This window comes from Phyllobates terribilis, unplaced genomic scaffold (assembly GCF_046119375.1).
Source record: "Phyllobates terribilis strain yellow unplaced genomic scaffold, ASM4611937v1 Scaffold_280__1_contigs__length_2496652, whole genome shotgun sequence".
NCBI classification, from domain to species: Eukaryota; Metazoa; Chordata; class Amphibia; order Anura; family Dendrobatidae; genus Phyllobates; species Phyllobates terribilis.
Genome location: NW_027363040.1, coordinates 111,904 through 137,658, shown reverse-complemented (window position 1 = coordinate 137,658; position 25,755 = coordinate 111,904). Strand labels below are relative to the sequence as shown.

The window sequence follows — 25,755 nt, the reverse complement described above, 5'->3', positions numbered from 1 at the left end:
ACTGCAGCCGTAGGTGTCTCAGTGTGCACCGATGTTTAGGTTGCTGTAAACCCAAAACAGCCGCAATATTGTGTGGAGCATAAATGTGAGTCTCATGTCCAAGGATGATGTCCGCCATTTTTTCAAGTAACTGCTGTGTGGCGTGAACCGCTCGTAGACAGCTGGGGGAGGCCCTGGCTACCGGGTCCAGAAGCGCTGAGTAATAACCGACCGGGCGCTGCTTTGTACAGTGTCTCTGCGTGAGTACTCCGGCTGCATGCCCTCCTGTCTCGGAGACATACAAATGGAAAGGTTGAACATAATCCGGGTTTCCAAGGGCAGTGGCTGTCATTATCCTTGATTTTAGTTGCTCAAAGGCTTGTTGCAGCAGTTCTTGGTGGTCCTTGTTGTTTACACCAGCCAGAGTGTTTTCTTTTAATGCATCATATAGGGGTTCCATCAGACGTGAAGCGCCTGGGATCCATTGTCTGCAATATGTACATAGTCCGAGGAACCATTGCAGCTCTATGGGATCTTTTGGGAATGGTAGTAGGTAGATGGTCTTTCTTTCTTCTGTGAGATGTCTGGCACCCTGAGTAAGGCAGTGGCCTAAGAAAACCACTTGACCGAGGCAAAACTGAAGTTTCGAGGCTGAGACTCGACAATTCAGTTTTGCTAGATGCTTGAGGAGGCTAACACTGGCCCTGATGGACACTTGCTCCGTGGGGGCACACAAAAGAAGATCATCAACGTATTGTAATAGTACTACCTCAGAGTTGTCCAGCTGCCACGGCAGCAGACAGCTAGACATGTTCTTTGCAAACTGATTAGGGCTATTCTGCGCTCCCTGCGGCATCACCGTCCAAGTCAATTGCCTGCCCTGATATGTAAATGCAAACAGAAACTGACAGTCTTTATGTAGTGGAATGCTGAAAAAGGTGTTTGCTAAATCAATTACTGTAAACCAGGCTGCGGTAGATGGTATTTGTGAGAGAAGTGTATGTGGGTTAGGCACCACAGGAGTTTCCAAGACTGTCGCTGCATTTACTGCCCTCAAATCCTGCACCAATCGATAAGCGGGCGGCTGCCCCGGTTGGGATTTATTCCTTATGGGGAACAACGGCGTATTACACGGGGAGACGCAGGGGATTAGTGCCCCTTTCTCTAACAAGGTGTGAATTTGCTGGTGTAGACCTTGTTCTTGTGCATGTGTGAGCGGGTACTGGCGAACCTTGGGAAAGGGCGCTCCGGGCTTGAGGTACACCTGTATTGGTTCTACCGGCAATCACCCAATGTCGTCTGGGCCTTGTGACCACAGATGAGAAGGGATTTCCTCTGTGTATGGAGCTAACCTGGGATCTTTTGGGAGATTTCCAATCGTATCTGATATGTTAATCATAACCATGGGTAGCGCCCGTAAGATGCAGACCTCCTCTGTGTGCATCAGAGTTTGGATCCTTTAAAGTAAGGATCATCTGACCATTGTCCTGGTATTGAATTCGGGATCGGAATTTAGACAAGAGGTCTGCTCCTAAAAGATTTACCGGGCAGATCAGGGATATGACAAATTGTGCCATTACTTCTGGAAATGGGCCAATCGGAATAGGTTTAGTGAGAGTGTGTTTGTTAGGTCTGCCATCTACACCGATCAATATTAGATTGTCGTTAGAAAATTGGACTGGGAGACCCTGGGGCAGTTCAGTGGATTTTAAAATGGAGTTGGCCGCCTCAGTGTCTACCATGAACTTCACCGGATTCCCTCCTATTGGGATAACTACAGATGAACAGAGCCCAGGGGTGGTTACGGGCATCACGATGGCAGACTCTGGTTGGCCCCAATTTCAGAATGGATGGTCTTGGAGGACATTTTCTCGTGAGTCTCGTGGGCCGGGCATCCTATTTCTAGATAGGGGGCTTGGGCGGTGCACTGGCTAGCAGGGGTGTGACAGTCCCTTTGGAAATGTCCCGTCCGGCCACACATCCAACACTGAAGACAGGAATTCACTAGTGGCCTTTTCCCGGGATACATTACTCGCTGATCAGGTACCGCCATGGGGTAATAGTGGGGCTGTAAGGGAGGATACTGTGTTGCGGGTACTGCAGGTGCCGCAACTGCCACTGCAGCGGGTTTAGATTTGGGCTTAACCGCAGAAGCGGTCCGGGCGACACTTTTCTGGAAGCTTTTTGCTACCTTTAGGACATCTCCTGGGGTGGCTGACTCAACATCTGGTCATACAGCCAATATCGCATCCTTGACTTCAGTCCGTAACCCCTGGATAAAGGCGGATACTAACAGCTGGCAATGAGTTTTAGTATGTAAGGAGAACCCAAGGTCCTTATAGACCTGCATAAGGCGCCCATAAAACTTCTCAGCCGACTCTCCCTTCTCTTGAGTGACATCTGTGAGGGTAGTGGATTGATCAGCCAACTTATCCTGAGCCCATATTTTAAGGGCTTGACAGAAGTCAACCCCACTCTCATACATATTGGTGTCTAATGCTCTATTATATGGGACAGCTGCCTCTACCATGGGATAATATCCTTCACCGGCTTTTACACGGAGCAGGTGTAAAAGATCTTGCCTTGTTGTTGAATATATCTCTCTATTTGCGGCCATGCCCCTGTAAAAAGCCACTGGGGAATGTTCGGGATCCGGGAGACGGTTACACAGAGTATCTGTCTGTACTGGGGTAAACGGGGTATATTTGGGTGGGCTGGTATTGTGGTCCGCTTCCTCCATTTCCTCCATCTTTGTGAGAGGGGGTGGAGCTGGAGGGAAATCAGCATGAGTACTGATTGTTGGGAGATCTTGGAGGTAGGGGAACACTGGGGGAGACCAGATATCGGGTTTGATTAGTTGAGCGGCATAATAAACGAGATCCCTGTCGATGGCCAAGAGTCTTATCTCTCTCAATTTAGTTGGATGCGTGGCGATGTATTACTTTATACCCCCGACTATTATTTTGGCTGCGTCTTGTTTTGGATATCCAAAAATACCGGTGGAAATAAATGGCAGGGCTAGGGTTGGGACCGCATGAAGCTGTGATGCATATGCTATGGTGTTTTGAATTGTTTCTGTAAGCAGGTGTTGTGACCTGGGTACATCCAGGGGATCATATTTTGTAATCGTTGGATGTAGTTTGTATTGTAGGCCCCCCAATATGACATATTTCTGCAGCTAGCCCTCCCCCCCCCCCCCATGCTGTAATTTTGCATTTGCTGCGTTTACAATGATCCCAACTTGCTGTTGCGGTGTACTCCCCATGCCTATTCTCAGTATAGTGGAAAATTCCGAAGGACCATTCAGCAAAACAGACGCCACCTCCTGGTACTCGTGTCCATGTTCTATTTCCCCAGTTCGGGAGAGGGTGAATAGGGTAGAGTTCAGAGGTCCCTGGGTCTCCCCGAATGGAGTGTGGACCATGGCGGGAGCAGGTGGGGGCAATGGTTCATAATACCCACCGTCAGCGTTAAGTAATGGGAAGGTTGGTGCTACAACACTGGGTCTGCGTGTTCCACAATTATAACACGTCTCGCGCCATCCCGGATTGGTGACCCAACACACTTTACAAAGCCAGCCATCTGGGTTATATGGTGGTGGCTGGCCACCAGTGGGAAGTGCAGGGTATTTAATCTCCTTAGGTATAAATTGCTCAGTTTCCGAATTCAGGGGCTGGGGTACGGCTACATTTGTGGGGGTAGGGGATGCTTCTTTAGGGGCTTCAGATTCAGTTTGTGGACACATAAGTTGGGAAGGGGAATCTACTTCCTCCTCTACCTTTTCCCCATCAGCTTCATTTTGTAGCACAAAACAGCCAGTCTTTGTCACAGTGCTAGATAATTTTACTTTCTTGACATAAAGATAATTGAAATAACCAGGCTCCTCCTCTATTTCAACATATCCATCACCACAAATCTCATGTGCAACTTTCTTAAACTTTTCAGCATCTTCCAACAATCCACAGTCAACTAATCTTCCCCTTTTCTGCCGGATTCCTTCGTCCCACAATGAAGGCTGAAGTCTCCCCTCCACGGGAAAGTTTAACAACTTAAACACTTTTGGTTCATTCTTAAATGATCTTTTCCCCTCTCAACCGACCATGATAGTCATCACATCCTCTCCCTCCTGAGGGGGAGACACTTTCTTTCTGCTCCACAGAAACATTGATTAATCACTGCACTGCTGCCTTTCGACTGACAAAGATCCTTGATTTGTGCACAGTATGAGTCCGGCCGGCCTCAACTGTTCCACTGACTCGCCCCTCCCTTCGGGGAAGTCACGTACGGTACTAGGTGAAAGGAGGAGAGCTCACGTCTGCAGCCCTCCGGACACTCAATATACTTATATCTGTGTGCGTGTCCTACCCAATCTTCGATCACCTGCCGCGACTGATACTAATAGTGTTCAGTCTCCTAAGAATCTTTGTCAGAAGTTAAGGAAGATTCATACAATATTCACTTGTCAATCCGAGGTGGTACTGCTTTAAAAGTTATCAATATCAGACCCCTAATGGGACTACACCCCTATAGTCTCACCTTTGACTATATCCAACCAAGACATCCAGACATACTGCAAACAACCACGCACCACGTGGAAACCACGCCAAATGGTCAGTATCACTAGTAAAGAACTCGGGCACTTACTGTGGCTTTTGTGGGGGATGATCAGTCCCAATTCCAGTGGGGGAGGCCGAAAGCAAGTCTCTCTTTGTGGACGTCCAGAGGTGGTGGGGCGTCCCTGGTTAGGGATCCGAGTCACGGCACCAAGCTGTTGAGGGAGGGCAGCAATGACCCTTCACGGTTGACCAAGTGAGTGTCAAATTATTATGTTACAAGGTTGATGTAAAGGACATATCGATATTCATGCTATAGTTACTTCATTTTGTGCTAGCTTCTAAAATGATGTTATTATTACACCTTGCATAGCATACATTCTTTCATTCTTTTCTCCTGCTTCACATGCAATTTTCTCACAAGAACCTTTTCTCTCAAGAACATTCTATGAAACACCCTGCTCCTGTTATCTATCTAGTCTGAGCCGGGATGTATAACCTTGTAACTTTCCATCATGTGCCGAACTAACGATAATATGACCATATGTGTGTTTCTGTAATAATCGTACTAACATTGGTTTAAGCCTGTAGTACGGCTGTAGGTGATTGGCTATTGATATACTCAAAACAATATATAATGCTAAGTAAAATAAACGGGATTAGAGATTCTCCGAACAGGAAACAAATACACAAGCCGGGAGCTGAGCACAGAGGACTGAACCAGAGGAGAACAAGGCTGTATCTGGCAGCTTCCGGCAATATGCTTCCAGCTTTAGTAGGGTGTGGTGCTTTCCAGTTGGCTGAAGCAGGGAGCAGATTACTCCAACTGGACAGCACACACACCCGTACTGCCAGACTGGATAGTACTAATGGTCCCAGGCACCCTAATCTTAGTGGCTTGACAGAGCCTGCGCCGCCCAGGGCTTCTGGTTCTGACGTCTCCTCCATCACCAGCGCCGCCTGCAGGATGAATAAGGCGGCTTCTGGAGAGAGAAGCAGACATCGCAGGAGCAGATCCCAGAGGAGATGGGACACACCATTTGCAGAAGCCCTAATGTGACCAAATTGCAGAAAACAAGAACAGTAGAAATCCTCATAAAGGGACACCATTTTGGAAATTATAGAGTAGTGACTATTTTGACTCCACAGGCACTTTCCGGAAATTAGCACGCAGTGGATGTTGGAGAGTGAAAATTACAAATGTATAATTTCATTACCCAACACATAGTGCCCAGATTGTGCTCCAGGAGACACACAGCATCAATTAAGTGGGTTCTTCTCACTATAGTAATGTCAAATACATGGATGCTAAATGTGGCTTGGGGGCACTGCAAGGCTTTGAAGTGAGGGTGAGATTTGACTTTGGGAGAGTGGATATTGCTGGATTGGTTTATGGAAGCCATGTTGCTTTTCAAAAGCCTTTGAGCCACTAATAATGTGGAAACCTCTGGTTATCCATTGACAGATGATGGATCTGAGTGGGGACTTGTTTTTTGTGAGATGAGTAGAAGTTTTTATTGGTATTATTTCACCTACATAACATTGTTTGGTGGCTTTTTATTGCATATTTGGGAGGCAGAATTAACAAACAGTTGGACACTACGATCCACTGGTTCATCCTATGAGGTTTTCTATTAGTCTGTGAACTGTTATTGTCTTGGTGAATAATAACGGCTAACATAGGGCAAAATAAAAAAAAATCACAGAAAAAGATACAGCCTTACCAACACAAATCATATAAGAAATGCACTAGCAGGATGCAGAAGACCCTAATGATAAAGGTGTGTGTGGGGGGGGGGGGCAGCGCAGGTGCTAAATACTGATGAAGCAACCATTCACAAACCTACCAATTCATGGAGGGGGTGGTTGCCTAGTATTAAAGATGCACACAGATGAAGCTTGCATAGGACGCCAGTCACACAGGTAGGTGTGATGCACAGTGTCTGGCTTAGGATAGTGATGATGCCCATACTATTACATCAGGAAGGCTGCCCAGCACTATATAAGTGCACCCCACATGGACAGACACCCCAGTACACCCAACCAACACTAAAATGCTAATGCATTTGTTATCTGATTTGGTGTTGGTAAGGCTGATTTTTTTCTGTGATATGTTTTCTTGGTAAATAATGATACTTTTACATAAAGTACATTTTAAGGGTATGTGCACACGATGCAGAAATGCTCAGGATTTTTTCCTGAGCGTTTCTGCATCTCTCTGGCAGGAAAAAACGCATGCGGATTGTACATGCGGTTTCCTGCCAGGGACATGCGGAAATGAAGCGGTCTTCACTTTCATTTCCGCATGCGGGTTGACAAGCGCTTCCCAAGCGATTTTAGCATCACTTGGAAAGTGCTTGTCAACTTTACACTATATAAATCCATGCAACCGGCATGGATTTATATAGTGTGTGATGTCAAAAAATAAAAAATAAATCTGTACTTTACCCTCTGATGGCCCCCGGTGTCCTGCTTCATCGGTCCCGGCTGCCGGCAGTGAAGACTTTAGGACCTTCCGACGTCAGCGTCACGTGACCCGTCACATGACTCTGACGTCAGCGAAGGTCCTTCTTCATTCAAACGCGAAGTGCCCGGGAAGCCGGCAGGACGCAGCGCGGGCCGTCAGAAGGTGAGAATATTATATTATATATATTTTTTATTTTATTCTTTTGGTACCTGGGTCTGGATGAGAGTCCTCTCATCCACACCCGGGTACCATCCGCACATTAGACCGCATGAAAAGCGCATCAACATATACAGTGATGCGGATTCCATGCGGTCTAATGCAAGTCAATGGCGGCAAAAGAGCAGCGTTTCCGCAAAATTAATTGACATGCTGCGGATTTTTGACCGCAGCTTTTACGCTGCGGAAAAATCCGCATCATGGGCACAGCACATGCGGATTTCCATTGGGGAACATTGCTGCCCTTCTACCATGCGTTTTTCATGCGTTTACGCAACTGCAAAAACGCCGCGGAAACGCATGAAAAACGCATCGCGTGAACTCAGCCTTATGGAGAGTTTAATTAGAAATATTCAACAATATAAATTTTAAGGATATGTTATTTATAAATAATAATTGGTTTTATCCTTGGCAGATGACTGTACCAGGAGATCAGAGGAACAGCTGACATCTTCAATTTTTAAATCAGATGATCTTGAGATCCCCCAAGATACAACTGAAGTGAATGCCATTAACCCAGATATACCATCATCCCTTCATAGCAAAGATCTGTCATCTGGTCATTTGAAACAGGTTCTGTCTTCTAATTCATTACCGACTACTAAGGAAAATCAAAGTCACAAAATAAGCATTAAAAAACAAATTGCTCCTAAAACAAAGAAGCCATTTTCATGTTAAGAATATGGAAAAAGTTTTTCCCTCGAAAAGTCTTTTCTTGGGCTGTGTGCCCACTATGCGTTTTCCAAGCGTTTATGCTGCGAAATTTCCGCAGCATAAACGCTTGGGAAACGCTTGGTAATCCGCCCCCCAGGGTCCCCAATGACAAGCCGCAATGTCAATGCCCATGCTGCGGATTTTTCCGCAGCGTTGATGCTGCGCTCAAAAATCCGCAGCATGTCCATTCATTTTGCGGACACGCAGCGTAATCGCCGCCATTGACTTGCATTGAAACGCATAATATCCGTGTCAGTACATTTGTACACACGGATATTATGCGTTTCTATGTGCGGATGGTACCCAAGTCTGGAGAAGAGGAGACTCTCATCCAGACCTGGGTACCATAGAAACTGTAAAAGAAAGAATTTAAAATAAAAAATGAAGTTTATACTCACCTTCCGATGTCCTCCCGGTGTTTTGTCTGCTCCGTCCCGTCTCTTGCAATGCTCGCGCTGTTGTGAAGGACCTGCCATGACGTCAGAGTCATGTGACCCATCACATGGCTCAATGACATCACCGCAGGTCCTTCACAACAGAGCGAGCTGCCCAACACACCGGACGCAGCGGAGATAACACCGGGAGGACATCGGAAGGTGAGTATAAACTTATTTTTTTTATTTTTTAACATTCTTATTCTTTTTTTTTTAACTAACTTGGTCACACTACTATAAATCCATGCTGGTTGCATGGATTTATATAGTGTGAACAAGTTGTCAAGCACTTTTCCAAGTGATGCTAAAATCGCTCGGAAAAGCGCTTGATAACCCGCATGCAGAAATGCATGCAAAGACGCTTGACAAACGCTTCTACCTGGCGGGAAAAACGCATGTAAAAAATGCATGCGTTTTTCCTGCCAGGGAGAAGCGTAAAAAATATGCAGCATTTCTGCATCGTGGGCACATAGCCTTAAACATGAAAACATTCACACAGCAGAAAATAGATTTTTTTGTTCCAAGTGTGGGAGGTTTTTTAACCAGTAATCAAATCTTGTTAATCACCAGAGCAGTCACACAGAGGAGAAGCCATTTACTTGTTCAGAATGGGGAAAATGTTTTACAGAGAAATCAAGTTTAATCAAACATCAGAGAAATCACACAGGGGAGAAGCCTTTTTCCTGTTCAGAATGTGGAAAATGTTTTAGCCGGAAATCAGGTTTGGTTAAGCACAAGAGAATTCACACAGGGGAGAAGCCTTTTTTCTGTTCAAACATGAGATCTAATGTGATAGAAGATTACAGTCCGGGGAAGACGGGAAACATTCATATAGACGGCTGGTGGAGATGTAGTCAGTGAAGAACTCTGGCTAAATATGTTTCAAGAGCCGTAGTAGAAGATGAAGATGTCTTCCTCATGAAGTAGTTATTTCTCATGTCACGTGTAATGAATATTTCCTGCAGTATTGCTAATGCCGATTGCAGTGTCTGTAAATGAGAGGAGAATTAGCTTTATGGCAGATGAGTCTTTGAGAAATGTGTTCAGCTACAGACTCCAAGGAAGAAACTGCGTGTTGTCTGTGTCCTAAAATATATAGGTTTTATTAGTATATGTAAAGAAGAAAACTAAATACTGTAAAATAATAAATCTCATATGTTTCCCTTATTATCTCCAGTAATTGTATTATTACACAGGATTTTTATGATGTTACATCTGCTCATCATCTTCTCATTCAGGTCCCTACAATATCAGATCCTCTCAGTGAAGATCTTCTATTTAAGAGAATTTTCCTAATGGACCCATCAAAGATGGATTTGGACAAGATGGCGGAGGGGATATTACACCTCACCCTAAAGATCCTCTTCCGTCTTACTGGAGAGGTGAGAGATTCTGATGACGTCCCATTACATCATTCTTATCTATGGGAATAACAGATGAACAGAACTGGAGAGGTGAGGACTCTGGAAATGTCTGGAGTGAGATTTATTTATATGTCTTTCCATAACCAGGATTACATATTAGTGAAGACCTCTAGTGAGCGCTGTCAGGTCCATGTGTCTGAGGGATGGGAAAGACCCCTGAGCCCAATCACAGGGCCTCCATCTCACCCCTTCATACATGATGACATCAATGACCGGAAGATCGTAGAACTCCCCTACAAGATGATTGAGCTGCTGACTGGAGAGGTGACCGTGCTGGGAATGCTGGGACATTATACAGTAACGCTATGAAAGGATCGGGGGGATGACGGTATCATTGTATGTGTCAGGTTCCTATAAGATGTGAGGATGTTACTGTCTATTTCTCCATGGAGGAGTGGGAGTATTTAGAAGGACACAAAGATTTGTACAAAGACGTCATGATGGAGGTTCCCCAGCCCCTCACATCACCAGGTAATGGACAGGACTAAATACACACGGCCTATAATTATCTGTATGTAAAGAATAAATTCAGTCCCTGTATGTGTTTCCTCCAGATCTATCCAGTAAGAGGACAACACCAGAGAGATGTCCCCGTCCTCTTCTTCCACAGGACTGTAAACAAGAAGACCCCAATGTTCCTCAGGATCATCAGGTAGATGGAGAGAAGGTGTCATGAGATCTCCCCTATGATGTGTAGATGGCTGTGAAGGTCTTGTGCTCAGTCTTGTTTTATCCACCAGTATTATGTGTTTTCCTTTTGTGTAATGAGAACGGTGAAGATGGCAGGATTAGAGCTGATCATAGATGGGACTTCTGCATCTGTTTGTGACTTTTACAATATTTGTTTCAGGGTGAAGATCTGACCCATATTAATACTACAGAGACATATGTGAGGGGTGATGAGTGGTGTAAAGAGGAGATTCCTACATATGACTACCCAGGTGAGTAGTGACCACTAATTGCCGAGAAGTCACAGATTCTTCTCAGTCACCGGCTGTGGCTGCTTTATCGGTTGTGTAGTCCGGCCGTATCACAATCGTGTGATCACCATTTTGCCTCTAGACCACAACATTCTCTTCCACCCAAAACTGTTCAAATGATTTTGGGCATTGAAACCCTTTTCCATAGAACTTACAACCTGGAGGATCCACCTACTCCCTGTGATTAGGAGACGTTACCTGCCCAGATCTGTAAACCACAAAGCCAGAAAATCACTTGAAGAATAATATTATGATGGGCCTGTAAGAGAAAGCGGAGGGTAATGATGCTGTTGGCTTCCTAGATCCCTGATATCTTATTGGATGAATCTACCTTCTCTCCATTCTGTGCTGCTGAATGTCCTCATATGGTTCCTACAAGACCAGGTCCAGTCTTTCTGGCCAAACTTCACATTTATGATCTACAACATTAAATGTGCAGTGAGGGCCAAGTGTGAATTTCTGTACAATAACAACAGAGTTTCCCTTTATCCTGACTTTTCAGTTTCTTTTAAAACCGACTAACTTCAAACCAGATTGTGATAAACTAAACAAAAAAACATTACACCTGTGACATGATATATCTCTAAGCTAAATTTAAGACACCTCAGCTCTGCACTATTATAAAAAGTTCTCTTTGAACGTCTAATATTTCTTCTTGAAACTCATCTGACAGAAAATATTGGCCCTTACGATAGTTTAGATTGCCAAGAGCCACCGAGCCCCATACTCTAATTACCCCAGAGAGGTTTCACCACTACTTACTCATTTTTCTTTGATGAAGACTGTTGAGTTTGATCATTTCAGTAGATGTGTTATTGTCTATACTCACAGTTTTTACTTTAGTAGTTAGTGCCCAAAATACTCTGATTTAACCCCTTCCTGCAGCCAATTTTGTGTTCCTATCTGGGCCCATTTTTCAAATCTATGGAAAAATACTCTGGCTTCTCTTCAGAATGTAAAAATCTTTCGCCTTTTGCTAAAGATTTCCATGGAGAGAAGCAAAACTGAGTTTTGTGAAGATATTTTTTCAATTTTTTTTTTTTTAAACACAAATTGAGAGATTACGGGGAATTTTACTTTGATTTTACAGAATGTCTGCAAAACTGCTGAATGGTTTGTGGTATCGGGGTATTTATATTCTGGGCGTTGACTAAATGCTTTTGCTTTTTTTTTTACCCTTAACTGAAGGATGCTCCAAAAATGGAAAGAAAAAAAACAACCACAAAGAGCTGAAAAATGGAGAGCTTCATCTGCTCCCCCAAACCCGCTATGTTATTAAACCACTAAACCCGTTAAAGAGGTTATGTACGGTTTGTCCTGAGGAAGGAGTCGGTGGTCTCTGAAACGCGTAGACAATTAACCTACATTTTTATCCATAATAATGCTTTGTCGTGACTCCAGAGAGCGCAGAAACAACTTCCTTTCCCAGCACCTATCTCTGACATTTTTCAAATCTGACGTGTGTCACTTTATGTGGTGATAACTTTGGAATTCTTCACAAAGGATAATAGGAAACAAATGGACCTTACAAATAATATTTCAACTTCTCTTGAATCTGACAATACCTTGTATGCAATTGTACACTACTGTCTGGGCACATGGCAGGTTAAGAAGGGAAGGAGCGCCATTTAGCTATTTGAATGCAGATTTTGCTGGGATGGTGTGCAGACACAATGTATTGGGGACACTGTTCGTTGTCACCTGACAGCTCAAAAGATGGCCACCACAAACAGGCTTAGCGCTATCTACTCCATTTTCCAGATCCCAGGGTTTGCCTTGCTCATCATCCTTTTACCCCCTCTACATGGATTTGGACTTAGACAGAGACCCCCCTAAGCTTGGGCCACAGTGTTACCTAATGTTCTGTGGTGTGAGATGGCAAGAAGAATAGTCAGATAGCCGGGTCAGAACCAGGGGGTCAGAGAAAATACAAAATCACACAAGAGTAGTCAGTAAACGGGCCGAGGTCACAACAGGAATCAAATACACAAGCCGGGAGCTGAGCACAGAGGACTGAACCCGAGGAGAACAAGGCTGTCTGTATCTGGCAGCTTCCAGCAATATGCTTCCAGCTTTAGTAGGGTGTAGTGCTTTCTAAATGGCTGAAGTAAGGAGCAGATTACTCCAGCTGGACAGCACACACACCCATACTGCCAGACTGGATGGTGCTACAGGTCCCAGGCACCCTAATCTTAGTGGCTGGACAGAGCCTGCGCCGCCCAGAGCTTCTGGTTCTGACGTCTCCTCCATCACCAGCGCCACCTGCAGGATGAATAAGGCGGCTCCTGGTGACAGAAGCAGACGTCACAGGAGCAGATCCCAGAGGAGATGGGACACACCATTTGCAGAAGCCCTAATATGACAAAATGGCAGAAAACCAGAGCAGTAGAAATCCCCATAGTGACTCCATTTTGGAAATTGTAACCCTCAGTGAATTAATCTATAGGAGTAGTGACTATTTTGACTCCACAGGCACTTTCCGGAAATTAGCACGCAGTGGATGATGGAGAGTGAAAATAACAAATATATAATTTCATTACCCAACAAATAGTGTCCAGATTGTGCTCCAGGAGACACACACCATCAATTAAGTGGGTTCTTCTCACTATAGTATTGCCAAATACATGGATGCTAAATGTGGTTTGGGCGCACTGCAAGGCTCAGAAGTGAGGGGGAGATCTGACTTTGGGAGAGTGGATATTACTGGATTGGTTTATGGAAGCCATGTTGCTTTTCAAAAGCCTTTGAGCCACTAATAATGTGGAAACCTCTGGTTTTCCATTGACAGGTGATGGACCTGAGTGGGGACTTGTTTTTTGTGAGATGAGTAGAAGTTTTTATTGATATTAGTTTTGCCTACATAACATTGTTTTGTGGCTTTTTATTCCATATTTGGGAGGCAGAAAGAACACCATGCTCTACTGGTTCATGCTATGAGGTTTTCTATTAGACTGTGAACTGTCATTGTCTTGGTGAATAATGACGGCTAACATAGGGCAAAATTAAAAAAAATCACAGAAAAAGATACAGCCTTACTAACACCAATAATCGTACCAATTCATGGAGGGGGTGGTTGCCTAGTATTAAAGATGCACACAGATGAAGCTTGCATAGGACGCCAGTCACACAGGTAGGTGTGATGCACAGTGTCTGGCTTAGGATAGTGATGATGCCCATACTATTACATCAGGAAGGCTGCCCAGCGCTATATAAGTGCACCCCACATGGACAGACACCCCAGTACACCCAACCAACACTAAAATGCTAATGCATTTGTTATCTGATTTGGTGTTGGTAAGGATGATTTTTTCTGTGATGTTTTCTTGGTAGATAATGATACTTTTACATAAAGTACATTTTTACGTAGAGTTTAAGTAGAAATATTCAACAATATAAATTTTAAGTAATTTTAAATAATAATTGGTTTTATTCTTGGCAGATGACTGTACCAGGAGATCAGAGGGACAGCTGACATCTTCAATTTTTAAATCAGATGATCTTGAGATCACACAAGATACAATTGAAGTGAATGACATTTCTCCAGATTTACAATCATCCCTTCACAGCAAAGATCTGTCATCTGATCATTTGAAACAGGTCCTGTCTTCTGATTCATTATCGACTACTAAGGAAAATCAAAGTCACAAAATAAGCAATAAAAAAGAAATTGATCCTAAAACAAAGAAGCCATTTTCATGTTCAGAAAGTGGAAAATGTTTTACAGAGAAATCAAGTTTAATCAGACATCAGAGAACTCACACAGCGGAGAAGCCTTTTTCCTGTTCAGAATGTGGAAAGTGTTTTAGCCGGAAATCGTGTTTGGTTAAGCACAAGAGAACTCACACAGGGGAGAAGCCTTTTTCCTGTTCAGAATGTGAGAAATGTTTTAACCAGAAATCAGATTTGGTTAATCACCAGAGAACTCACACAGGGGAGAAGCCTTTTTGCTGTTCAGAATGTGGGAAATGTTTTAAAGATAAATCAGATTTGTTTAAGCACCAGAGAACTCACACAGGGGAGAAACCTTTTTCCTGTTCAGAATGTGGAAAATGTTGTAGCTGGAAATCAGATTTGGTTAAGCACCAGAGAACTCACACAGGGGAGAAGCCTTTTTCCTGTTCAGAATGTGGAAAATGTTTTAGCCGGAAAACAGAATTGGTTGAGCACCAGAGAACTCACACAGGGGAGAAGCCTTTTTTCTGTTCAGAATGTGGAAAATATTTTAGCTGGAAATCAGGTTTTGTTACGCACAAAAGAATTCACACAGGGGAGAAGCCTTATTCCTGTTCAGAATGTGGAAAATGTTTTACACGGAAAACGGAATTGGTTGAGCACCAGAGAACTCACACAGGGGAGAAGCCTTTTTCCTGTTCAGAATGTGGGAAATGTTTTAGCCGGAAATCAAGTTTGGTTAATCACCAGAGAAGTCACACAGGGGAGAAGCCTTTTTGCTGTTCAGAATGTAGGAAATGTTTTAGCCGGAAATCAGATTTGGTTAATCACCAGAGAAGTCACACAGGGGAGAAGCCTTTTTGCTGTTCAGAATGTGGGAAATGTTTTGTGAAGAAATCATCACTTCTTAGTCACCAGAGAACTCACACAGACGAGAAGCCATTTTCATGTTCTTAATATGGGAAAAGTTTTACACGGAAATCAACTCTTAACAAACTTCAGAGAAGTCATACAGGGGAGAAGCCTTTTTCATTTTTAACCGAATATTGTATCTTCATAAAGGGGTTGTCCGCTACTAGGACAACTCCTTCTCATTCCTCATGTTTGGCCTTGTTAAAATAAAAACACTCATACGCACTTCCTGTTCTGGCGCCGTTCCATTGGTGTCACAACTTGCGTTTCTGTAAGGCTGTTACATCACACAATCCTGCTGCCAATCAACGCCACCTTCAGACGTATTGTACATCAACAGGAAGGACATGGCCTGGACATATCACCAAGAGAATGCACACACTGAGAGTACTCTCTTCAGACCGTGTTCTTGGCGGAATTATAAGCAATTTACAGCCTCAAACATGACTTTCGATATGGGAAAGAAAGAAGAGATCAGAGGTTAATCTGAGGTCCTCCACCTCTGTCAGCATGTCTGGTATGCAGAGTTTCTTATGGAAGGTCTTATCTTCCTGCTCCGGAGCTATTACTGCCTCACCTCAGCATGGAAAAAGAAGCAGTCTTAACCCTCATGATGCCAGACAGCTCCAGCCTGTAAGTGACCAAATTAAGACAAGTCGTCATTACTTAAACAAACTAAAATATTTTGCGGAGGACCTTATCACTGGAGGTGACTTTAATTTTGTCTTGGATCCTTCTTTAGACGCGTCCCTGAGCTGGAGTCACCAATCTAAAACACAAACAAAAGCTTTGCTAATTGTGCTTTGGTCTCAACCGGTCGATGTATGGAAGATACTACATCCAGACGTAAAGGATTATACCTATTATTCTCCTTTACATATTATGCATAGCCATATAGTCCTTTTCTTAATTAGCTGTCACTTGCCTACATGGCAACCTACATCTCAGGTAGGAACTGCTGTTTGGTCAGATCATGCTCCTGTATATTGTAACTAGCTATTGAACCCATTCTACGCCCGGGTGGTGAGCATTTTTATTGGTATATGGTCTCCCATGCTGGTATGTGCTGCCCCCCTCCTGGTATTTCTGCTGCCCCCATCCTGTCCCCACCATCCTATCCTGGTATGCATGGCACCCCTCATCCCCAATCCTGGTATGCATGGCACCCCTCATCCCCAATCCTGGTATGCATGGCACCCCTCATCCCCAATCCTGGTATGCATGGCACCCCTCATCCCCAATCCTGGTATGCATGGCACCCCTCATCCCCAATCCTGGTATGCATGGCACCCCTCATTCCAAATCTGGCATGTATGGCCTCCTCATCCCAGAAACCTGGTATGCATGGCACTCAATCCCTCATTCTGGTATGCAATGCACGCCTCATCCCCAATCCTGGTATATATGGCTCCCTCATCCCTATCCTGGTATGCATGGCACCCCATCCCCTATCCTGGTACGTATGGCACCACTCATCCCTATTCTGGTATGCATGGTACCCCTCATTCCTATTCTGCTATGCATGGTACCCCTCATCCTGGTATGAATGGTACCCCGCATTCCTATCCTCGTATGTATGGTACCCCTCATCCCTATCCTGGTATGCATGGTACCCCTCATCCCTATCCTGGTATGCATGACACCTCATCCCTCATCCTGGTATACATGGCACCTCTCATCCCAATTCTGGTATGTATGGCCTCCTCATCCCAGAAACTTGGTATGCATGGCACCCAATCCCTCATCCTGGTATGCATGGCATGCCTCATCCCCAATCATGGTATATATGGCGCCCTCATCCCTATCCTGGTATGCATGGCACCCCATCCCCTATCCTGGTATGCATGGCACCCCTCATCCCTATACTGCTATGCATGGCACCCCTCATCCCTATACTGGTATGCATGGTACCCCTCATCCTTATTCTAGTATGCATGGTACCCTTCATCCTGGTATGCATGGTACCCCGCATTCCTATCCTGGTATGTATGGTACCCCTCATCCCTATCCTGGTATTCATGGTACCCCGCATTCCTATCCTGGTCTACATGGTACCCCGCATTCCTATCCTGGTATGTAGGGTACCCTTGGTCCCTATCCGGTATGTATGGTACCCCTCATCCCTATTCTGATATGCATGGCACCCCACACCCCCCAATACTGGTATGCATGGTCCCCTCACCCACTAATCCTTGTATGCATGGCACTCCTCATCCCTATACTGGTATGTATGGCACCCCTCACCCCCCCAATCCTGGTATGTGTGGTACCCCTCATCCTGGTATGCATGGCACCCCATTCCTCATCCTGGTATTCATGGTACCCCTCATCCCCCAATCCTGGTATGCATGGTACCCCTCATCCCCCAATCCTGGTATGCTTGGTTCCCCTCATCCCCCAATCCTGATATGTGTGGCCACCTCACCCCCCTGGAAGGGGGTGATCGCTCTTGTACTATCTGTATTTGGGATACAACTTCAGTTGGAACCTAAAATCTGTATCCTAGGACTCCTGGGAGAGGACGTAGATCCAGACTCCCATATGGCAATAGCTAGCTCAGGAATATTATTCCAAGCCAGAAAGTTGTTGGCACTACATTGGATAGACAATTCTCCCCAAACGATAACAGAACTAAAATCCAGGAAAAATAACACTCTATGCTTGGAAAGTGGAGCTTATATTAAAGGAACGCTCTCAAGAAATCCATACAAATATGGGAACAATGGTTAATTACACCAGGTATTGCTTCAAAGAACCTTCACAGAAATACTATACTGGATCGTTTGTCCATTTCCTTATAGTAAGCCAGGAATTTATATCCTTATACCCAAGGTGTCAGCAAATAATAATTGTCTCAGTCCACACAATTGTCCCTTCTTAGATATATTCTTTTTCTTTTGCTGTCTCAATAGGGAAAAAAATAAGCCGTCATGAAGTATTCAGATATTTATGTGCAAATTACTGTTCCAAACCATTGTACTATAGAGCGATATTGGGATTTATATCATTGTATACCGGTTCTTGTATTGTTTACTGTTTTTTCTCTTTATTTTTTTTTGTCACAAAGTTTATTTAAAAAAAACAAATGTTGGTAATTCTTTGTTTTGTTAAATAAAAATGATCTGATTGAAAAAAAAGAAAGGAGCGAAGGTCTTTACTAGATCAAACGTATACAAAATGCCAAGATCACATGTGAAGATACTCGTACGAATTCACAAATAAATGTGGTCGCTCATTGGCAAGGAGGTTACATCCACACGTGTAAAGGACATACGTATCCAAAATAAAAGGGGCACCCGGGCCAGAAATTCATAACCCCATTGACATAGCGGAAGCATTTAGTTTCTTTTATAGTTCGCTATATAATATTCATGGACAATACCACGACATGCCATCTAATATTCTTGAAACTAGAAATGACAAGTATATTAAGGACACTGCCGTTCCTTCCTTACAGACCCCTGAGCAGGAGATACTAGACAAAGCTTTCACTGAGCTACAGATAGGACAGGCCAATAAATCATTCCCTATCGGGAAGAGCCCTGGGCCAGATGGATTCAATAATAGATTTTATAACATGTTTGCACCCCAGTTATTACCATTTTTAGCCAAAGTGTTCAATGATATCTCAGAAGACTCCCCCTTTTGCCCCCCAATCACTTAAGGCTCATATAATGGTTTCATCAAAGCCTGGAAAAGAACCAAATACCTGCCCTAATATTCATCCAATATCATTAAATAATGTAGATGTCAAAATATTCTCTAAAGTGATTACAACACGGCTCTCCCACTATCTACCCTCAATTGTCAGGAACGATCAGGTTGGCTTCATTAAGGGTAGAGAAGCTCGTGATAATAAAAATAAAACGTTGTTAATTTCACATGCAAAAAACAGGGGATCCCAATGTGCCTTGTTTCTGTCTACGCTAAAAAAGCGTTCGACACAGTGCATTGGACTTTCTTGAAGAGCACCCTACCACAAATTACGTTGACTCTTTCTTGTTATTTAAAATTCTATCCTTCTACACTGACCCTAAAGCGATAGGGTAAACGGCCTTCTATCTGACACATTTTCTATTAAAAAGGGGACGAGACAAGGGTGTCCCTTATCACCTCTCCTATACACATTGGTGATGGACCATTTTGCGGTAGCATTACACAAAAATCCAGATATTAGTGGAGTTACTATAGACTCACATCACTATAAACTAGCTCTACATGCAGACAACTTGTTGCTCTATGTTTCAAACCCAATGATCTCATTTCCCTCTATAATAAAGGAATTTGAATAGCTCGGCCATGTAAGGAATTTTAAAGTCAACTACTCTAAAACAGAAGCCATGAACATAACTTTTAACGCTGAACTGACACAATAACTCATTTCTAACTTTCCCTTTAAGTGGCAAAAAGACACAATTAAGTACCTGGGTATACAAATTCTGGGGAACTTGGATGATCTGTATTGTTTAAATTATATCCCCCATCCTTGAACAAATGGTTAAAAATTTAATGAATTATAACTTGAAACCCTTGTCCTGGTTTGGTTGTATTAGTGTGATCAAAATGGACATTTTACCAGATCTTCTTTATATATTTCAGACCGTTCTGGTTTGCGTTCCTCAGATTTCTCCCGTCTCAACAATTCTAAGAGCAAGTTTGTATGGGGAACATCGAGGCCTAGGATACGTGTTACAATATTGTGAAGAAACAGGAGGGAGGGTTAGGGAGCTACAACGCTGAATCCAAACAGGGTGAAGATAGTCCACTGAAGGGTGCCGGTCCGGCTGGTGAGCACAGACATATGAAGAAAACGAAAAGGAGAAAATCAGCACTCCAACAGGTAAAATATGAGAAAAATATATTGGATCATTTAAAAAAAAAAATATTTAAAATTCTTACACGTTTCTGGCGCTAGGGTTGCGCCCTTAGTCATAGCAGATGAGAAAAGGACAATGAAGTCATATATACAGTACAGACCAAAAGTTTGGACACACCTTCTCATTTAAAGATTTTTCTATATTTTCATGACTATGAAAATTGTACATTCACACTGAAGGCATCAAAACTATGAATTAACACATGTGGAATTATATACTTGACAAAAAAGGGTGAAACAACTGAAAATATGTCTTATATTCTAGGTTCTTCAAAGAAGCCACCTTTTGCTTTGATGACTGCTTTGCACACTCTTGGCATTCTCTTGATGAGCTTCAAGAGGTAGCCACCTGAAATGGTCTTCCAACAATCTTGAAGGAGTTCCCAGAGATGCTTAGCACTTGTTGGCCCTTTTGCCTTCACTCTGCGGTCCAGCTCACTCCAAACCATCTCGATTGGGTTCAGGTCTGGTGACTGTGGAGGCCAGGTCATCTGGCGTAGCACCCCATCACTCTCGTTCTTGGTCAAATAGCCCTTACACAGCCTGGAAGTGTGTTTGGGGTCATTGTCCTGTTGAAAAATAAATAATGGTCCAACTAAACGCAAACCGGATGGAATAGCATGCTGCTGAAAGATGCTTTGATAGCCATGCTGGTTCAGTATGCCTTCAATTTTGAATAAATACCCAACAGTGTCACCAGCAAAGCACCCCCACACCATCACACCTCCTCCTCCATGCTTCACAGTTGATACCAGGCATGTAGAGTCCATCCGTTCACCTTTTCTGCATCGCACAAAGACACGGTGGTTGGAACCAAAGGTCTCAAATTTGGACTCATCAGACCAAAGCACAGATTTCCACTGGTCTAATGTCCATTCCTTGTGTTCTTTAGCCCAAACAAGTCTCTTCTGCTTGTTGCCTGTCCTTAGCAGTGGTTTCCTAGCAGCTATTTTACCATGAAGGCCTGCTGCACAAAGTCTCCTCTTAACAGTTGTAGTAGAGATGTGTCTGCTGCTAGAACTGTGTGTGGCACTGACCTGGTCTCTAATCTGAGCTGCTGTTAACCTGCGATTTCTGAGGCTGGTGACTCAGATAAACTTATCCTTAGAAGCAGAGGTGACTCTCGGTCTTCCTTTCCTGGGGCGGTCCTCATGTGAGCCAGTTTCTTTGTAGCTCTTGATGGTTTTTGCAACTGCACTTGGGGACACTTTAAAATTTTGCCCAATTTTTCGGACTGACTGACCTTCATTTCTTAAAGTAATGATGGCCACTCGTTTTTCTTTACTTAGCTGCTTTTTTCTTGCCATAATACAAATTCTAACAGTCTATTCAGTAGGACTATCGGCTGTTTATCCACCTGACTTCTGCACAACACAACTGATGGTCCCAACCCCATTTATAAGCAAGAAATCCCACTTATTATACCTGACAGGGCACACCTGTGAAGTGAAAACCATTTCCGATGACTACCTCTTGAAGCTCATCGAGAGAATGCCAATAGTGTGCAAAGCAGTCATCAAAGCAAAAGGTGGCTACTTTGAAGAACCCAGAATATAAGACATATTTTCAGTTGTTTCACACTTTTTTGTTAAGTATATAATTCCACATGTGTTAATTCATAGTTTTGATGCCTTCAGTGTGAATGTACAATTTTCATAGTCATGAAAATACAGAAAAATCTTTAAACGAGAAGGTGTGTCCAAACTTTTGGTCTGTACTGTATACACAAGCACAATGGAGTCACATAATACAAAATGAGAAATCAATTAGACATGCAAAAGGTGTGAAGAAAATCCCAGCCACAGTTCACATTGAAGGCAACGAGATCAAATACAGACAAGGTGATTATTACAAGCGTCACACAACAAGCCAGAAATGCAAAACACCATGATGGTGAAAAATAAGATAGAATTAGACCTCATACTCTTATTCATGCATATCCGTATCCCCCTCTGTATATAAACTGTTTATTGCAGGACATTTGTGTGAAGACCACCCGTGTTAGCTGCCAGGGATTATCCCATATAGGAACACAACACCGGGATTAAGTGTACAGGTGTGAGACCACAGGGTCAGAACATCACAAATGCCATCAACTATAGCACCGGAAGGTGGGAGGATATACTGATTATAGAGGGACAGGAACATGTATACATGAGATGGAGGATAGATTCAGTATAAAGCATCGCAATAACAATGTCCAATAAACAGAGAAAACGCATCAATGTCTAAATTGTGAATAGAAATATTGTTCTTATCGATCTGACACACGTAAAAATATAATATAAAATAATATGCACAATAACCAGTATGGAGAAACTATAAACCTATAACAATGAACATATAAAGGGGGAAAAAATATGCAAATCAAAATTGATTATATAGTAGAAGATTTACAAGGAAATCCACCCGCATCTGATCTGGTGCAAAGTATAATATCCTGGCAAAGGATCATAAAGCCGCAGATATACCGAGCATTATCTGTCATATCAACGGGAGGCAAATAGATGCATCATTGTAAAACAGACGAGAACAAGTACAGAACACTGGTGAGATTACTGTGGAGCATTGTAATGGCGAATCAGATTACTGTGGAGCATTGTAATGGCGAATCAGATACTGTGGAGCATAGTAATGGCGAATCAGATTACTGTGGAGCATTGTAATGGCGAATCAGATTACTGTGGAGCATTGTAATGGCGAATCAGATTAGATGGAGCGTACAAATCCATGATATCCAAGTGCTGGATGTATAACAGATCAATGGCAATGGGAGACGTCTGCATAGAGTCTGATGGAGAACCTGATCGTGAGGCTATAGATGGAGCAAGCATTTCTATCTGTATCAACGAAAAACAGGTAATTACATTATAATAAAACTGACAAAAACAAATATCTGATGCAGAACTGAATCGTGAAGCTGTGGATGTAGCAGGAATTTCTATCTATCAACGAAAAACAAATCATTGGATTATATTGCGAAAAAACTGATAAAAATAAATATATGAGAAATGGAAGATAAATAAGCTGCAGAACATTGCAATGGAAATACTCCGTCATTGCTGAAAAATCTTTAAGATATTTGCATCATTTATGTGCGTTCTGCGAAGATGAATCAGTGATGATAGCGCAATATACAGAAAGGCAAATAAGTACACCGGCAAATAATAACTGGAAAAACACAAAATAAATTCAGAAAACCTGGAATGTCACCATATAGATGTCTGCTGGGAATAAACCAGTATGAATTTCATCAATAGATGTAAAACAGGTCATTGCGGAAATTCATTACCCGAAGGGTATTTAGTATTTACACGTCAGATCCAGAAGGCTTCACGCATATTAAGGGGTTTCTGTCTGTTTCCACCCCTTACCGGATAATTAACTTTTTCAAGACCAAAGAAAGAAAAATGTGTGAGATCATTATTCTCTATGGACACAATGTTTTGATGCCCCGGAGTATGTGCTATTAGAACTGTTGATATTGGAAATCTGCTCCGGTGGTCTCTATGAATCCTACCAATTTGTATAAAACAATGCTGTCCACTATTCTGGAGGAAGGCATTTATTTGTCGGGGTTTAATAACAAAATTGAGCGCTGGCAGTTACCCGATTATCCCATTTTTCATGGGCTCCCCAAAACACAAAAGGGTATCTCTCCCCCCCCCCTTCGCCCTATTATCTTGGGTATGGGTTCATTGAATGAGAATTTAAGCCAATGACTGGTGAACATTTGTATCCTCTGGTTATTCCAACACCAGGCTTTGGGAAAGATACTACGTCTATCCTGAGGGGTTTTGACAGGTTTGTGTGGCAGGAAGAATATAGGTTTGTCACCAGCAATGTTGTCAACCTGTATTCCTCCATCCCTCACGCATTGGCCATCATTGCTGTTCAACACCATTTAAATAAATATAGTGGATATTCTGTGAATTTACAAAGGTTCATTATGACATAAAATATTTGTTGTCCCACAACAATTTTATGTTTGATACTAAATATTATTTACAAGTACTTGGAGCCCCCATGGACTCCAAATTCTCACCATCTTTGGCTATTCTGTACATGTCGTGGTGGGAAGAAATCTACATTTTTTCTGATGATAATCCATTTTTTTAGCACATTTTTTGGTTTGGTAGATATGTTGATGATGTACTTTTGGTATGGAGAGGTGACCCCCAGCTAGTGTCACAATTTGTTTTGTATTTGAATTCCTATTCCTTAAATTTAAAATTCACTGTCGGCGAACCTTTGATTTCCACTCCATTTCTGGATATTTTCCTGACAGGGATAGTAACATCTCATAAAGTGGACACCACACTCTATAGAAAACCTTTGTCAGGCAACACATTACAGTAATGTGTCTTTCAATTCTCAACTTACTCTATACAGTTCGCAGGGGAGACTCAGTATAGTTGGAGGGAAGCACTACAATGCCTGTTCAGTGAATGTGACCCATACTACACAAAATATGTAACTTCCAACATAAGTTCTGATCCATCCTCCGTGGATGCTTTTATGCCTAAGGGGAGACCTGCCCACACAACCCCATGATGACATCACGGGGGCTGGTCTCCAGCCTTTATATTTTTATTAGATTTCTGGTTTTTGCGATAACTTATCGTGGGTTGATCGTAGAGGCCCGAAAGTGACTCCATATGTTCTGTTATGATTTTACCTTTCTCCAGAGACCACACACGGTATAGCTGCCGTCCATTTTGTTACTGTTCGCCACAACTCCCCGAAGGGACTTACAGCCACAGGAAAATATCCATATTGTTCCTTAGCTGACCCTGCCACCCAAAATATTATCTATGTGGTATTAGAGTCTGTATTGTCAGTTACCCTACCAGTTCTACGTGTGACTAAGTTGTAAAACTGCCTTAACCTCTCTCTGGGACTAGCAAGTTCACCATTAGCTGGGCCCTCTTGCTCCGCTCCTACCGGGGATCCTTCGTCCGGGGATACTTCTTGAGCTGGCTCTTCTGCAGCATTAGGCTCTTCTGTAGCACTTACAGGTTCAACTTGCTGTGGAGGGTCTTCTGGCTGTTCGAAGAATTGGAGTGTTGGAATGATTACTGCTCCTCCTATTTGAGGCCAATCTGCTAGGAAGTCTCCTAAGTCAGTGTGTATCACTGCTTCTTTAGGCTCCTCCGGGATTGTGAGAGGCACTTCTTCTTCTTGAGGCTTTAGCGGGTCTGGACACAACTTTAGGTGATCCCTGGACACTGTTGCAGTCGTCCTTCCTCCTCTAATTAAGTAGGTCTTCTTATTGTCAAATCTTGAATGTAACACAGCGTAGGGTTCTCTCTCCCACTGGTCATCAAGTTTATGATTTCTCTTTTTCCTTTTCAATACTACTTCACCAGGTGTGAAGGGCTCTGCGGACGCGTTTTTGTTGTAGTGCGCCTCCTGCTTATCTCTCACCCGAGTGAGACTGTCCTCGACACAGGCTTGTACCCTCCTGTACTGCTCTTGTCTGGTCATGTCCCAGTCCTCAGTGGTCATATCAGCTTCAGACTCAACAA

At 43.2% G+C, this 25,755-nt stretch overlaps 1 non-coding gene and 1 pseudogene across 1 annotated transcript; both read left to right on the top strand.

Moving 5' to 3' along the window:
* LOC141220299 (uncharacterized) overlaps nucleotides 1-17,161 on the top strand; it is a 31,396-nt pseudogene extending 14,235 nt beyond the window's left edge.
* LOC141220326 (U5 spliceosomal RNA) lies at nucleotides 11,700-11,817 on the top strand. Its single transcript, XR_012288638.1, has one exon. It is a non-coding gene; the product is annotated as a U5 spliceosomal RNA (small nuclear RNA).
* Nucleotides 17,162-25,755: the final 8,594 nt, after the last annotated feature.